General features: G+C 38.9%; 1 long non-coding RNA gene across 1 annotated transcript; it reads left to right on the top strand.

Moving 5' to 3' along the window:
• The first annotated feature begins 14,675 nt into the window (after positions 1–14,675).
• Positions 14,676–16,419, top strand: LOC121977515. Its single transcript, XR_006110889.1, has 4 exons — positions 14,676–15,140; positions 15,223–15,327; positions 15,432–15,499; positions 16,356–16,419. It is a non-coding gene; the product is annotated as an uncharacterized LOC121977515 (long non-coding RNA).
• Positions 16,420–17,341: the final 922 nt, after the last annotated feature.

Raw genomic sequence — 17,341 nt, 5'->3', positions numbered from 1 at the left:
GCCTTTCCTGGTAAGACGTGTCAATGGCATAGCAATACGCAAGAAACCCTCGACAAAACGTCGGTAATATCCAGCCAATCCTGAAATCTGGATCTCTCGAATCGACTTCTCCGCCCCAACCGGTGACCTCGATCTTCGAGGATCAACTGAAATACCTCTACTAGAGACCACGTGTCCTAAAACCGATCAAGATAGCCGAATGCACACTTGTGAACTTCGTATAGTCGATGCCATCAAGAATCTCCATAATCGATTTAAGATGTCGTGCTCCTCCTCGAATGCGAATAGACCAATATGTCATCAATGAAAACAATAACAAACTGATCCAGATACTCCAGAAAGATGCGGTTCATCAAGTCCATAAACACTGAGCATTGGTAAGCCCAAATGGCATTACCAAAACTCATAATGACCGTATCGTACGGAAATGTCTTCTGAATATCCGAGTCTCGACTCTCACCGATGATATCCGGATCGCAGATCAATCTTAGAATACACTGAAGTACCTGAGCTGATCAAACAAATCCTCAATCCGTGGTAATGGATATTTATTTCGACGGTCACCGAATTCAACCGTCAGTAGTCAATACATAACCTCATGGTGCCGCCTTTTCTTGACAAATAGTACCGGAGAACCCCATGGGAAACACTAGGCGAATGAATCCTGTCTAAAAGCTCCCGGAGTTGAACCTTCACTCGTTCAACTCTTTTGGTGCCATACGATAAGGAGCTGGTTACTGTCTCTCAAATGACTCATAGTACATCTGCCACGGGAGGCAAACCAGAAGCTCCTCGGGGAATACATCCGGATACTCTCGGACTACGAACGTCGGAGAGCTGCGAACTGCTGCTCTTCAGTACTAATAAGAGATAATAGAAAACCATGACAGCCGTGAGAATCGTCGAAATAATCGAGATGCCATCATCTCTGATGTGAAACTCCATGAGGGTTGGTTCGAGGCCGAAGGTGACCCTCGTCTGGCAATCAACGGTAGCATGATATACCGACACCAATCCATGCCAAGAATGATATCAAACTCGATCATCTCCAATACTAGAAGATCTACCGTAAGTGTCATGTTGCCAAAGTCTAACGGCAACCTCGACCTCTTGGGTGACGTCTAAAGTATCACTGAGTTAGGGAGATTGGCGGTCAACCGCAGCCTAACAAGAGGTAATCTACCAATCTCCGCATAAAGGTACGGATATAAAAGAGTGCGAACTACCGGTATCAATCAAAATATCAGCGAAAATGCATAAATGGAAATCGTACCATGGAAAACGGATCCGTCGGCCCGCCGAGCATCCTCTCGTAATCGCATGAACACGACCGCCTCGGAGGAGGAGGAGGTATCGCCAGGTCAGGCGAAGCGTCGCCATCGAGGCGCCTGACAATGTGCCGAGAAGACCGAGAGGATGGTGACTCGATACGGTGGCTGGGACCGAGTGCACGCCTTAGTCGGATAATAAGGTCTCGAACAAAACTGGGGTGCTGTACACTAGAGTACTCTGTCCAAGCATGCCAAATGTAGCTTTCAAGAGGAGCCGCTCCTCGCCGACGATGTGAAGAATGGGCCGCCTCCTCGATATGCCTCGATCGACTAGACTGTCCCTCTCGACGACCTCCTCCGTGTCTGAACCTTCATCTCGACACCCGCCTGTGCCCCTGAGTTTACAATAAAAGCAAACTGACTGTCCCAGAGAGCAAGCTGGGGTGAGGTGATCTCTGGATCCACATCTGAAACAATGAGTATCACTGGGAGGTGGTTGCCGGTTATGCTGAGAAAATCGGGAACATCCTGAAGAAGACCGCCCTAACTTCTGAGGCCTACGAGATACCCCAGAAGTACCCTGACATGACCGACCGCGACTACTCTGCTGCTGTCCGGTCGTCTGTGTCTGCTGGATCTGCCCTGATGCCTGACCCATATGCTTCCTTTTCCTGTCCGGATATGCTGTCTGCTGAGCTAACTCTATCATCAAAGCTCGATCCAGTGCATCAGAGTAAGATGTGATCCCTAAACCGGCAAACCGTACATGCAGATAACCATCCAGTCCCTGAATAAACTGCATCATGCGAGTTCTGTCCTCTGCAACTAACTCTGGACAAAACTTAGCCAACCGGTGGAATTCAGTATTATACTCGGTCACTGAGCGGTTGTTCTGCCTCAGACTCATAAAATCCTGTCGGCGAGCCATCTGATAAGATAGTGGAAAGAAGCGGCTCTCAAAAGCCTCTCTGAACCTGGTCCACGTGACGTTACGCTCACCAATAATAGAACGCTGAGTAATCCACCGGGCATTAGCTTCATCCCGTAAATGGTAGGCAGCCAGCTCTGCTTTCTCCCACTCGGAGCAAGCCATATAGAAGAAAGTCTGCTCCATAGTCTCTATCCATGACAGAGCCATACTCGGATCGAGATCTCCGCGGAAAAGAGTGAAACAAGTCTTCATCGACTCAGCCAATGCTGACAATATCAGTGAGCTGTGTCGGGACGGCTGCAGGAACTGGCGGAAACACTGGAGCTGATACTATAGGTGGTACCCGGAATAAACCAGAGGAGGAACTCCCGGTGCTGTTGTATATACTGAAGCATAAGCCGTCGGTGGTACTGCCGGGTGAACATAAGTGGCCGCAGCTGGAGGTACTGTAGGTAATGATACCGAATATGGTGCAGCTACTGCTACTGTAGGCACTGGGGGCACAGGTGCCACTGGTGTCGGGTACACTGTAGATCCAAGTGACGGTGGTACTGAATACGCTGTAGGCTGCGCTGGAGCAGATGTCGGGTACGCCAATGGTACCTCTGATGGTACCGGAACTACTGTAGGGATAGGTACGCTCGGCACAACCGAGGTAGGTACCTCTATAGGAGCCGTCGGGGTCTGAAAGCCCAACGTGCCCGAAGCATGCTGAGTCAGTCCCTGACTGACAGGCTCACTAACAGTGGCCATCTCTGGCATATCCAGAGATCTCGTGGTCCTCGCACGTGGTCGTCCAGCACCACGTCTCGCAGCAATACGAGTAGATCATCTCATATCTGTTAAATTAAATTACAAATATTAATACAGGTATAACAATCATAAAATAAACATCATACCTATTTGCTGTCTGGAGATGTTCCGTCGCTGTCCAGTCCCCAATTTGACCTCAAAATTCTGAACGAGAAAAATCACCGGAAATCCAAATAAATCCGAAATGGAAATCCGAAACATAACCATATCGAAAATCTGAAAATGCCCAGTTTGACTCGTAAACCTGACTAACCCAAATATCCAGAATACCAACAACAGGTATCCGATAAACCTCGAGAACACCAAAAGCAGGTATCATGACCCTGCTCTGATACCAATAAATTGGTATCAGATAAATCTAAAAATCCAACACACGGAAACCAACCAAGTATCGCCAAACCTGGCTCTGATACCACTAAATTGTCACGCCCCGGAGGAGTCCCTGTCCGAAGAAATTTCGGCAGCATCTCCCCTGTACGGCGGACAATCTGAAACTTCTACATAACACATATACCTCAGCCACAGGCGGCTGGAATAATAACAATAAATAAAAACAAACACCACGCAATTTATATAGATATTCAGCCTCTAGCTGTCACAACCACGCAATTAATAATAGTAATCACAAACAATAGTACTCTGACTCGAAATCCACCCTACTCAACTACACTCGTAAAGCTCAAATCCGACGAACTCACCTCTTCTGCCGTCCAGGCAGGCATGTAGTAGAATAAATCCAAATCCAAATCCATCGACATAATAAAATCCATACAATGTCCATAAGTAAAATAATCCAAACATAACAAGTTCAAAACAGTCTAGAACAGAAAAGAAACCAAAAGAAAACCAATCATACCGTCGAGGTCTGCAGGGACCAGCAACTGGAACTCTCTCCTGACAGCATCAACCTGAAAATATCAACAATGGAGGCGGGGTGAGTCCAACACTCAGCAGGTACAATTGATATACAAAGTAGGGAAATAACACCTAGCACTAATCATGCGTATACCTGATAAGAAAGATAAAATGCATCAAGTAAACAGAGAGATCAGACTAACCATGACCCGAGTATAAGGTCAAACAATCGAGGGATAGGGAAATCAGATGCATGTCAAACATAGGTATCAAACAATATGCAGCATATAAATGAACACAAACACAAGCAATAAATGCATCATGCATATGATGCCAATGATGCGCCCTGGTCACCCCTGACGCTCGATCATCTCACGTAATAGTGAGGCCGAGTGGGTAGGGCTGTGACAACACTCTGTCGTCACTACTCCCGATGAGTGACCGAGTGGATGGGATGCTGTCGGAGTACACCTATCCTCCTACCCCAAATCATAAATGGGGGAGCGCAATGCTCTCAAATCCCGGTACACGATGACGGGGAGGAATCCCTGCCGGATAACACGTTGTGTCACACTACCCATGAGCGAACCAATGGTGCCTAACAAAGTCCCTGCTGCAACACACTCTGCCTGAATCGACCACTAACCCATGAGTGGTGGTGTGTGCAGATCCATGTAACTAGCGATGTGCTCAACAATAATGGAGCGGACTATCGCACAGCATGCAATCATGCAAATGGTGCATGACAATAACCATAAAAACATCCTGACCTAATCTATATATATAGAAAAGTGCACCCTAGGTCAACGAATCATATCGAATCAAAGGTACACAGAAGGTATAAAAACCTAGGTCCTGAACAAGGTGAAGCATGATATATCACTACCCCCTATAAGCATGTATAAACAAATAAAGTATACATGGGATGCAAATCAAGCAATCAATCAATCATGTATCAGATATTGGGTAGTGACTAACCGAAACAAATAAAGGACATAATTAATGCAACTTGTTAAATTCACTACTATGTATATCAAATGACATAAGTCAAAAGTACCCGCCTCCGATAAGAAAAGTCCAAAATCGACTCGAGATACCCGTCTCGCGTCAAAGTCCTGTATACCAATATATATACATTTTTATTTAGCTACAACTCATATAAACAGCCAAATAAAAATCTCTAACACTAAATTAGGGAAAAACCCTAATCATATAGCATTAATCCTACCAAAATTAAATCCAACGATTATTTAGGGTTAATTGCTTTAACCCTAATCATACCATTAATTTAATTCCAAACCTAATCCATATAACCTAATTATTCTACACAACCTAATGATGAATAAATTATCAATAGGTATCAAGATCATACCTAAACATGGATTAATCCAATATATTCCTAATCCAATACATGAACCTAACTCATCAACATGTAACAATTACTCTACTTCTTACCTTGATTCAAACCTCTGCTCTTGATCCAACTCACTGGTGATGCTGGTTTGAGTGCTGCCGGTAAGAAGACCTACTGGAACCAAGCTTCCCTACTGGAATCTTCCTCCCGTATGGTCTAGAGAAACTCCACAGTCCACTTCCCGGGGATCCTCAACCCTAATTGGTTGCCGCCGGAAGAAGACTCCACCACCAAATTACCTCAACAACCCACACAGTACACTGCTTACCTCCAAGATCCGGCTAGGGCACGGAGGGAAGTAAAGAGGATTGGCTCGGATATGGCTGTGATGACTCTATGCCGATGATGAAGAGCCTCGGCAGTGGCACACAGAGGAAGCGATGTCGCGAGCCGAGGGAGGAAGAAGTCAGCCGGCTGTGAACCCAACCTAGGGCACCGGTAAACTGGCCGAATCGGTCGGAGAGGGTCACGGGTCGACCGGCTAAGGCAGAGGAAGAAAGGACGCTGCACGGTGATCGGCGCTAGGGCACCGGGGTGTGCGGCGCTGCTCTGTGCGTCGCCGACGGCTAGGGCACAGGGACGGCTCAGGAAGAAGAAATGAAGAGAAGGGAAACCGCCGAGCGGTTAGGGCAAGGATCGGGAGGAAGCTTGGCGTCGGCGCGAGTTCGGCAGGGAGAAAGGAATCAGCGGGGAAAATAAAAAAAAGAATAAGGAAAAAGGAATTTATAAAATAAACAATTCCTCGCTTAAATGGGTAGCCTAAACAGGCTTTCCCGGAACCCAAATCTTATCCCCGTTAACTCGTCCGTACGAGCTCCGAAAAAAATTCCCGAAAAATTTCCAAAAATTCCGAAAACTTTCCTTATTAATATTCGCCTATTTTCGGTATTTTACAGTGTGAGGGTCACACGGTCGTGCCCCTTCCTTCCTCTACCAAGGGTCACGGTCGTGCAACCCTCACATGGTCGTGCCCTATGTCAGTTGAGAGTACAACACCTGTCAGGGCCACACAACCCAGACCCCTCAACAAGTTCAGACTATATTTCTGAATCGAGCGAAGTGCAATTAACAATGTCCTTAGAAGGAAAAAAAGAAAGAGTAAAGTAACACCCGTGCTCTAATTAAGGAGGGCTTTAGTCAGGCGGTCGTTACAAAGCTTGTGTAGCCTTGTCGACAATGAAAGCTGTGTGGCTTGCCTATCAATTGTGCAACAATCTGTCTGGTTGAAAAGGTTCCTGAAGCATTTGAAGATTGCTGAGGACAGTGGGAGTCATGTTATAGTGTAATGTGACAGTCAAGCTGAGGATCCCAAATATCACAACAAAGACAAGCATATAGAATTAAGTATAATTTTGTATGGGATATTATGGTCAAGAAAATGAGAATTCTTGAGTATATCCCTACACGAACTATGCTTGCAGATCCTTTTACTAAGTCATTGACTAAAGAGTCATTTCAAAGAATGGGAAGTCTTTGTGACTTCATAAAATGTAACATGTTATAAAATGTCATGATCTATTCAGTGTATAAGTTGTTATATTTTGGATTAAAGTCTTGATGAGCATGCTGACAGGTTGAGATTGGTCCACTCACATGGGCAATTATCTTTATTTGTTAAGTATAAATAGAGGTAAGACCGTTACTTATGGGACAGTTTATGTATCTGTGAATAGATACATACCTATAAGTTAAGGTCACCTTGATAACTATGTCAAGATAAGCTTATTTATGTAATGATCGAAGTAAATGAACCCACCATTTACTAAACCTGTTGAAAGCCATATTGGAATTCATATGTTGAATTCAGGATTAGACATTAGGTATGTCTAGATCGAAATTTGTATGATGTTAAAATCTGAGAAAAATATGCGCTCTTTTTAGTAAAGAGAATAACATCGTAGCATGTGATTCATACCACATGTGCTATGGCGACAATAAGAGTAGTAGGAGAATGGATCCCTATTTCTCTACTATGTGAGACCTTTGAGATTATAAGTTAATCTCAATTTTTACCCTTAGTGACTATTTAGCTATTTACTTGAAGTTTTAATCAGTGTCTACTACTTTAGCATGTATCTTATGACTATGGATGATTCGGTCTATGAACTAAAACTAGAAAAGTGACTGATTGAAATGAATAGATTCTAGTTAAAAAGGAAGATTAAATAGATTTACATCTTTTGATGTTATTCACTGGTCGACCCATTTCTGTTATGTATAGAAATGAATGTGAATATTGAATATGGAACATGCTCTTGACATAATGATCATTAGAAGGGATTAGAGATGTTCATATTGATATAAATGAAGATTATTTAATCTGGGTAAATATCAAGACATGAAAATCTCCAAGATAATGGCTGTGTGCCACTGTGAGATTGGATGTTTCCTGGATAAAGGCTATGTGCCACAAGGACAGAGAGGCTATGTGCCATTATGAGGATGTCTCTGATTCATTGCTCAAAGAGCGGCTATGTACGGTATAACAATTTTTTTAGCATCTATTGCTCAATGTGCTTGCTGTCGCACGAACTATTCTCCCTAAAGTATGAATTGGATGTTCTTATTTAGTCTTTGTGACTAATTAGTGTTTTGCTCTGACATTTGTATAGTCTATGTAACCAATTAATGTTTGGCTTTGGCCTTGTGATATGATCATCTTGTAGTCTATGTGACTGACATGGTCTATGTGACCAGATAACCTTTATGGATTAACTTGGATGAGTGAGAGATGTTGGAGTTAGGAAGGTGAAAAGGTGCCCCTTCCCCTTCCTCTTCCAATCCAATCACCTTCCTCCATAAATAAAGGAAGGGGAAGAGACCTTCTACATCTATATAAGGTCGTCCAAGCAATCTAATTGGATGAGGAGCACAAGAGAAAAAAGGAAGAGGAGACTTGCTGTGTGCGAGGTTCGAGAAAGGGATCGTCCCATATCGAAAAAGTCTCTGTGCAAATTTGCCCGTGTGAACAAGATTATAAATGGGCAAAGAAGAACATTCAAGATTGGTTTGTCCAATCACGCATGCAAGAGGGATTTGGTTTGTGAACCATGAAAAACTTTTCGATTTGTTCATGATCATTCTTCGACAGCAAGTCCGAAGATTATATTCTGTCATCGATTGCTGATCTGCGGAAGATTACTGTAAGTATTTACAATTTTCATATTTCTATATTTTTCATACTTTAGAACTATCAACAAACTCAAGGTCTACTTCCAGCATTTGCTTCTGCAACTCTAGTGATCGAGGCAAGCCATAAAGATGATGACGGCAAGTGACAACCCAAAGAGAAGATGGTATTAAGAGCAACTGCTTTTCTAAGTCATGAAAGTGGGAGGGAAAGGAGTTAGTGCTTGAGAAGAAGAATAGGAAAAAATTAATTACTCAGATATATAAACGTCCCAAAACCTTGGATAAGCGAATTAAGAAATATACAAATGAACAAATCCAAATCAACTAATTTGGTTTGACCTAATTTATCCAAATCAGCGTTAATCTTCTAATTTAATTTAACACTAACTTATCAAATTTTACTCTAACCGGAGCCTAGTTCAATTCCAAAAAAGCAAATGTTTTGATTTTTTTTATATATATAAATATATTAGAAGGTTTAGGATATAGGCTGTCCAAGACTAGAATTAATATCATGGTAATCCTTTATATCCAAATATAACTTGTAAATAATATTAATTATCTATATGATTAATAATCAATTAAATATATGTATAAAAATTTAAAATTAAAACCTTAACTTCATGTGAAGTGTTACTAAGCAGGGACCCTCAGAAAAATTATGAGTAAGAAAAAAAGAAGATTAATATAAAATAAATATAATGATAAGAAAAAAGAATAGATTAATAAAAACATTAGAAAGTTTCTAATGTGAGTTAAGAGAAGGGATGAGAAATCATGAAATATTTTTTTAAGAGGAAAAACCCGGGAGAATTTGAGTTATTTAAATGAATGAGAGGTGTGATTTAAGAGTTTTATGAAATTTGTATTATTTTTTAGATCTCATCTAATAGTTTTAAGCTTAATTTGATCAAAATACTCTCAAACTGTTTTTTTTTTTGTTAAAAAATTAAGGGATATTTAGATCAAATTATAATATTTTACCTATTTAAACCTACTAGATTCATGTCGTGCATGACATCATCCAAGTTTAGGTAGTGTCTGGCACGACCAACAAATTGACTCCCCATCCCTCAGTCCAACTAAAGACCTAGTTAAAGTTGGACAATAAGACCCAATAATATTTGGTAGGTTGGACCAGGCACAATTCGCACTTTACTGAGTTGAGTTGTATCTGTTTGACCACTACTCGTAATTTATTTTGTTGAAACCAATTGGAAGACTTTTAAAAGTGCTGACAATTAAACGGAAGGACTCGACAATAAGATTTGGCATTATGTCAGAAAGTTGGAAGAGAAATTATAGGTATTTGACACTTTGACACTATGTTAGAAATTTGGAAGAATAATTGGAAGAAGATTGAAGAGTCACACTTTACTTTAGGAAATACAATATCAGTCTCTTATGCCGTAATTTCCTTTGACACACATAATTAAGTTTGGAGACTACTTCATACTCTTCTTCATTGAAATCAACTCTGCAACAGATTATCACATGGAAGGTTGATCCAAGATGACATATCTCATTTCAAAATTTGATACATATTGTCAAACTATCTCTACAGCTAATTCAGATAGTAGAATGTTTACCTAGGGTGTCAAATATGTCAAGTCACATGCACGGCATGAACAGGGGATACGGTTCATTTGAAGTTGGGTAATGTCAGGTCAAGCCTGAAACATACAAGGCTCCCAAACTATCACATCTAAGTCAAAGAAGTGAAGTGATGAACAGCTCTCCTCTCTTAGTAGTCACATGTAGGCTCATTTATGACATGAATTCAAAGAAGTAAAGTGATGAACAACTCTCGTTATTTATAGGCGTATGTAGGATAAATAACGAGCTCAATTTTAAGTGATAAATGTGGAATTAAATGAAAAATAAAATGTAGGTTTTATGTTGACGTAGCTAGCATGTTTCAACAACATGTATAGGTTTTATGATGAACAACTTCAATTTTGCTTGTGGGACTAACGACTAATTGAAAGATTAGAAGGTAAATGTCAAATCTGTCAAGCTGATAAACTTTAAGTTTCAAATTACGCCATAGTAGTCAAATATGAAATATAACATCATTCAAAGAATTTATGGTTAATTTGGTCCCCTTACAATCTATGATGTATTTGATCAACTCTTGACAGCAACTCTTCAAGACTTATGGTGGAAACATCACCAAGTGAGTCTAACCACCTGTTGACATACAAAGGATCTTTTCTGTCTTTTCAGCAAAGAGAAGTTGATAAGGATTGATTGAAAGAGAAAATATAAAATTGTTAGTCACATGTAGAATTATTAACCCGTTCAATTCTAAATGTGGAATTAATGAAAGAGGAAATACAGATTCTGCCGATGCCGACTTATATCATCCATCTCAATTTTTTTAAAAAAATTTTAAATTACGCTTTTGTAGTCAAATATGACATATACCATGATTTAAAAAAAATCTACTTCTACTTGACAATCTAAGATGGATTTGATCCCCTGCCTTTATGTATGGACTGATGCGAACTAGAGGATGATTGCATAGTTCTTTTCACATTGATTAGGTTGAACGGTGGAAACTTGAAGTGATATTTGGTTTATAGTATAGGATCGAAAATATTAGAGGGAGTGAATATCACTCGTTGCTTTTTTACACTTCTCACGTAAAACAATCAGAGTAAAACACAGCTGAATAAATAAACAAAATAAAATCAAATATGAATCAGCATATTCATATTGAATCGTTATTCGTCAATTAGAAGAGAATTAGAAGTTATTCGTCAATTGTCGAAGCAGCATTTGGGCGTTATTGAATCGTTCTGGAGCAGCGTGTAAGAGCGGAAGTTATTCTGAATAATCTATTTTCTAAGCTGCTGGTCGGACCCTTTTTATAGCCGAGTTAAACCTGATCTGATCCATTGATCTTGGGATCACTGTTTGACTCGACATTGATTGATCAACCGATCCTCCCTAATTAGTAGACTGATCATTCTAAATCAGCCCAGCTTTCCATCAAGATGCTACCACTTTAGATAGAAGTCTTCGTTCGATCGATCGATCTAGCTGCCCCACTGATATTTATCTATCAAGTTCGATCAACCTAGTCTGATCCACTGATGTTTATCTATCTATTCGATCAACTGAACCCGAGGTTCGGTCAATCGATCCCTTAGTCGAACCTTCACCATGAGCCGATCTAATCTCTAGGGTTCAGTCAACTGATCCCGACATTCGGTTGATCGAACAAAGTAAAATCCTTAATATATAAAATATTAGTTTCCTGTAAAACCGAATTAGAATAATTGACAGATAAGGTATTTTGATAGCCTCTAGACTGTCCGATTATGATTTTCAAATTTCTCGAAAATCCTAGGTCGAATTTACGCCTATTGTTTCCTCAACAGGGAACGCGTTCTCACCTACTCCTCTCAAGAGAGTTTGCCTTTTGCAAGATCAGTCCTTCAGATCGTTTGGGCTTCTGCTCAGTATCTGAGACTTCAGGACTTTCCGCTAGACGTCTAATTCCCGACCTGTCCAGTCTTCCGCCTGGTATTCGCGACCCCTAGGACTTCCACCTAGAATCCGCACCCTAGGACATCCTCGACCTACCAAAACTTTATCCAGTCCCTCAAACTAAGACTTCGTTGTCTAACCACAGCTAGGACTTTCCACCTGTCTAACATCGATCTGTTAAGACTTTCCTGCAAACTCGGTCTAACTTATTAGGACAATAATAACACTTAACATAGAACTCTCTGTCATTATCAAAACTCATGTTCGATCGTCTGGTACTCCTTACACCAACAATCTCTTTTTTTTTTATTATGATAATACACTTCATAGTTAAGTTACGTACATAGATAACAAGTAAGAAAGAGTAAGTATTTTAAGGAAAAAGAATTTTTCTAAAACTAAGTTTCTAAGTTTTTGAAATACAACTATGAATTCTTTAAGAGTTCAAAATACTCCCCCTAAAATATATCACTTTCTTAGCAAAAGCTTAGTATTCCAAAGTTTAGTTTTTCTTTCAAAATACATAGGTAAACATTTAGCTAAACATACTTCGCTAAAAATACTTATTGTTTTTTCCTTCATTTAAACTCTGATTTTTCAAGGATAGTTGAAAAATCCTTAACTTCCCTTTTTGTTGAAAGATACTTTAATAAAAAAAACTTAACTTTGAAAATCTAAAAAAAAACTTTAACTTTAAAAATTAAAAAAATACTTTAGATTTGAAAAATACTTTAACTTTAAAAATTAAAAAAATACTTTAACTTTGAAAATTTTAAAAATACTTTAACTTGAAAATCTGAAAAATAAATATATTAAAAAATAAATTAACTTTTAAAATTTAAAAAATACTTTAACTTTTAAATTTTAAAAAATACTTTAACTTTAAAAATTTTAAAAATATTTTGCCTTTGAAAATTTTAAAAATACTTTAAATATAATTTGAAAAAATATTTAATTTAACTCCTTTTACCCTCCCCGTTTGACATATAAAAATACTAAGTAGAGAAAAGAAACCATTTATTAAAAAAATAAAAAAATAAATTTTAATCTCCCCCCTTGATTAATCTCTTAAAAAAACTCTTTAAGTAGGTGTCTTAAGTTTGAGAGGAAAGTCAATGATTTTTATCTTACAGTCCAACCATGTAAGGATCAAAGTAAAGATAATTTTTGAAAAGAAAAAAAAATAAAGCCAAACATTTACTTTCCTTAGAATAAATATTTAACTTTTAGCTATTTACCATATGGTAGTAATATCCACTTGGTAACTCAAATTAAGTAAATATTCCAGTTAGTTTGACTAGGAATGATGACTTAACTTGATCAATTTGAGTTGGTATTTATAGCCAGACTTATGTTGATACACAGACATAAGTATTCTGAAGTCTAGGTAGTACCCTATGCATCCTACACCATTCTAAGTATTTGTTATATACAAGCAAGGTAATCATAGTATGCTTATGAGATGCTCTGACTGAAACCTATTGGTATATACTTTCTAAGGGAAAAGCATAGGCTAAGTCCAATCTTTGAAAGTACTAGAAAAATTGGGAGTTTTAAAGAAAACAAAATAATTTATCCTAGAATTTTAAAACCAAGCTATTTTTTTTAAGTTTATAAGGTTTTTTAAGAGATAATAAAATTTTAAAAAACCATAATTTTAGAAAAGGCAAAATAAAAAAAAATAATGATTTTGAAAAGTTTAGAATTTATTCTACTAAGCACATATCTAATTATCTTCTATCTGTACTGATTCTAAGGAATGTAGATGTTTGGTTTGGACTTATTCTAAGGAAAGTAGATGTTTATTCTACATACCTAATTTATTCTACTATAAAATTAGGTACAACATACCTATTGTACTTCTATAGTATTTTAAGTTCACTGATTTTCCTTCTAAGTCAAAGTTAATTTTAATATTGGTTGTCATTGGGGTATTAATATTTTTGAAATTTTCTATTCTAAACTTTTTAATTAACTCTTTAGTGATTTTTTTTTGAAAAACATAGATTCCCTCTTTTATTTGTTTTATCTATAAACCTAAGAAAAAATTAAGTTCTTCCACTAAGCTCATTTTAAATTCATTTTGCATTAATTTTATAAATTCTTTTAAAAATTTAGTATTTGTTGAACCAAAAATTATATCATCTACATAAATTTGAGTTATAAAAATATCTTTTTCTAAAATTTTAACAAACAAGATTTGGTCTATTTATTCTTGGTTAAACCCCTTAGAAATTAGGTATGTTGATAGTTATTCAGATCAGGCCTTACATGCTTGTTTTAGTCTATAGAAAGATTTCTTTAATCTAAGGACATGGTTTGGGTGGTCTAAGTTTTTAAATCCTAGGGGTTGATTTACATAAACCTCTTCTTTTATGAACCCATTGAGGAATGCGGACTTTACATCCATTTGGTATAACTTGAATTGTTTATGTGATGCATAGGCTAGCAACATCCTAATGGATTCAAATCTGGCTATAGGTGCATATGTTTCAATCATAATCTAACTCTTATATTTGAATGAACTCCTTTACCACTTGTAATATACGGCAAATAAATAATAAGGTTAAATAGACAAATAACCTTAACGGATTTTTTCAGAATTTTTAGAAATTTTATGGAAATTTTTCGGAGCTCGTACGGAGGGTTTTGAGGGGATCGGTCGACAGGTATGGATAAGGCCTGTTTGGATACCCATTTAAGTGGGAGTTGTTTTGAGAATGGACTTAGGTTTTAATTAATCAAACCTAGGTTTAAATTTCGGATTTTATTAAATTTTTCCCGATCCTTATTCTTCTCCCCGATTCTCTCTGCCCGAAACCCTTCTCCGGCGATTTCTCGCCTCAACGACGCCAAGCTCGCGACTGCCGGCAGCAATCTCCTCCAGCGTGTCTCGGCCAAGCCTCCCCCTCCCTCGCGATTTCCCTTTCCTCTCTCGTGCGAACGCCCGACGCCGACGATGCGCGATCTCCACCCCGATCGCAGCCTCGTTGAGTCGCCGGAGGAAGAGCCGCTGGATATCGAAGGGGATCGATTATCTCCGGCGTAGTAGGCGTCTCGGTGGCTGTTTCTTGCTGGCAAGTGATGGTGATCCAGTGGCTAGGGCACGGCGGGGCTAAGGCCGATCAAGCCCTTTCGCTTCTCCCCTTCGATCTGGGCATTGGAGGGCAAGTTGGGTCATCACCAGTGGGAGTGGATCACGCGACACCATTAGAGGTGATCGATTGAGGTAAGGGTAGTGTTGGGTAATGCTGTGAGTTCAAGAATCTCATGTGAATTTATTTCTTTTCGTGATATTCTTCCTGATCTAGGATGGAGGATGCTTCGGATCAATCTAGTGATGGATCTTCCTTGAGCAGGACTTCATCTTCTCCAATTCTTGCGGCTGGGTTCTGTGGAAGCTGTCGGATGAGGAGGTAAGGTTCTGTTAAGGTGAATCTTGTACTGTGGATTGGAGTTTTAGCAATTCTTTGCTATACAATTGAGTTCTAGATTGATTCTTGGAAGAATTGGTGTGTAGGCATTTTTGTAGATTTTGGACAGTGGGAGTAGGGGCTGTGAGCTCTTGAGTTGTGGCACTATCTCGAGGTGAGTTTCCTTTGATGGTGTATCTCTAGATCCTTCTATTAGTGCTCTGTTCTATCAGTGTTGTTATTGGATATTAGATCATGTTTAGTTTAGAGCACATGGAAGCATGTAGAGGGATTCGTTGTAGTTGGATGCTCTTGTGTTGGATTAATTAATGGCTGGTAGGTTATGTTTGGAAAGATTGAAGGAGTTATAAGGAGATTTGATTAGTGAGAATTAAGGAAATCAATTGAGATGTAGGTTGATAAGGATTTGTATTATATTATGTTTGAGATGATTAGGGTGATGTAGGTTGAATTGATTATGGATTTGATAAGTTGGTTTGGACGAATTATTGTGGATTAAGGATTAAGGTTTTACTTCTAGAGGTGATTTCATTTCTACATTGGTTTGGATTAGTAGAGATGGGTTGTAGAAATTTAAATTTAAGTTGTATTGGATTTGGATCATTAGGTAGAGTTAAATATGATTGTTATTGGTATGTGTTGGATAAAATGATGGATTATGTAGGGTGGATGAATATCATGATTTCATGTTTGTCATTGGGATCATTAGATTGATTATTAGATGTGGGATGTTTAGTTTATGATTGGAAGGATTTATGATGAGTTGGATTAGTGTTTGATTGATGATGAATTATGTGAGTTGGATTTAAGATGTGTTGATTAATGAGTTTTGGATTGATTAATAGATTGTGGATTAAGTTGGGATCTAGAAGGAGTGTGATCAAGGATTATTTGGAGGATTAATTAGAGATCAGATTTGGTTGGAGTGGTCCTAATTGGGTTAGGGATTTTATTTAGCTATTTAATCATATGAATTTAGCTAAATGAAATATATGTATTGATTTATGCAGGACTTTGATATGGGATGTTCATCACGAGGTGGGTGGTTCTGTTGATACGAGATATATCAAGGCGGGTATTTCTTCCTTGGCTCTATGTAGATTTTCTTGTACTTAGTGCATGGTTATTGTTGGATGAATTAGGCTGCTTTATCTTATATCATGATCGGTTGCTGTTTTTCCTGCATGATACTTATGCTTCACCCTTGTGATGATCTATTTAATTCATATACAGTCTCCACTCTTGATATCTATTCTGTTGTGATTACACGTGTAGAGTACGTCTTGTAGGGATTGTCGGGTTGTTGGTATTTCTATGCTGATTGAGTATAGGATGTGGACTGTACATAGGTGGGTATGTGTTATAGGAGTCATCTTGTTGACCTTGCATTTACATGTGGTGTGTACATACGTATTTGCCATGTACTTTTGGAGGAGTTGTGTTGATTGTATGTGTGGAGTATATACACATGTCCGTTGTGTTTTTATTGGAGGATACATGTTGATTGTACTTATATTTTTGTGTACATGTGTCTGGTGGGATTGTTGGAGATTTTTGGTTGATTATACATGTGTAGCGGGTACATATGTTTGGTGGGATACGTGGAGGTATCATGACGATTATACTCATGTTGGAGGTATTTATGAGGTTTGGGGTTGTTGCATGGATGATGATTATATATATATCATGTTCATCATTCATCGATCGATGACCATTGTCTCCTCGTGGTGAGAGAGTCATCATTGGTTTGGTTTAAGACCGCACACCCCACCCATGGGTAGTGGTAGTTGGAGCAATTGCTAGTCCTGTCGTGCCACCCGGCCACGAGGTTTAGTGAGATCCGACGTTGTGAGCGGTCAGGGCCCCGATGCTATGTAGTTAGATAGCTACTTAATTGTTCGTCTCGACTTCAATATATAGGGTGGAGGGTAGCATACGTCATGCACCCAAGCCTCTCGGCCACAGGGTCGTGGTGTTCGGAGAGGTGGCGGGGTGA

The sequence above is a fragment of the Zingiber officinale genome, chromosome 4B (genome assembly GCF_018446385.1).
Source record: "Zingiber officinale cultivar Zhangliang chromosome 4B, Zo_v1.1, whole genome shotgun sequence".
NCBI lineage: Eukaryota > Viridiplantae > Streptophyta > Magnoliopsida > Zingiberales > Zingiberaceae > Zingiber > Zingiber officinale.
This window is presented reverse-complemented; position numbering and strand designations above follow the sequence as displayed.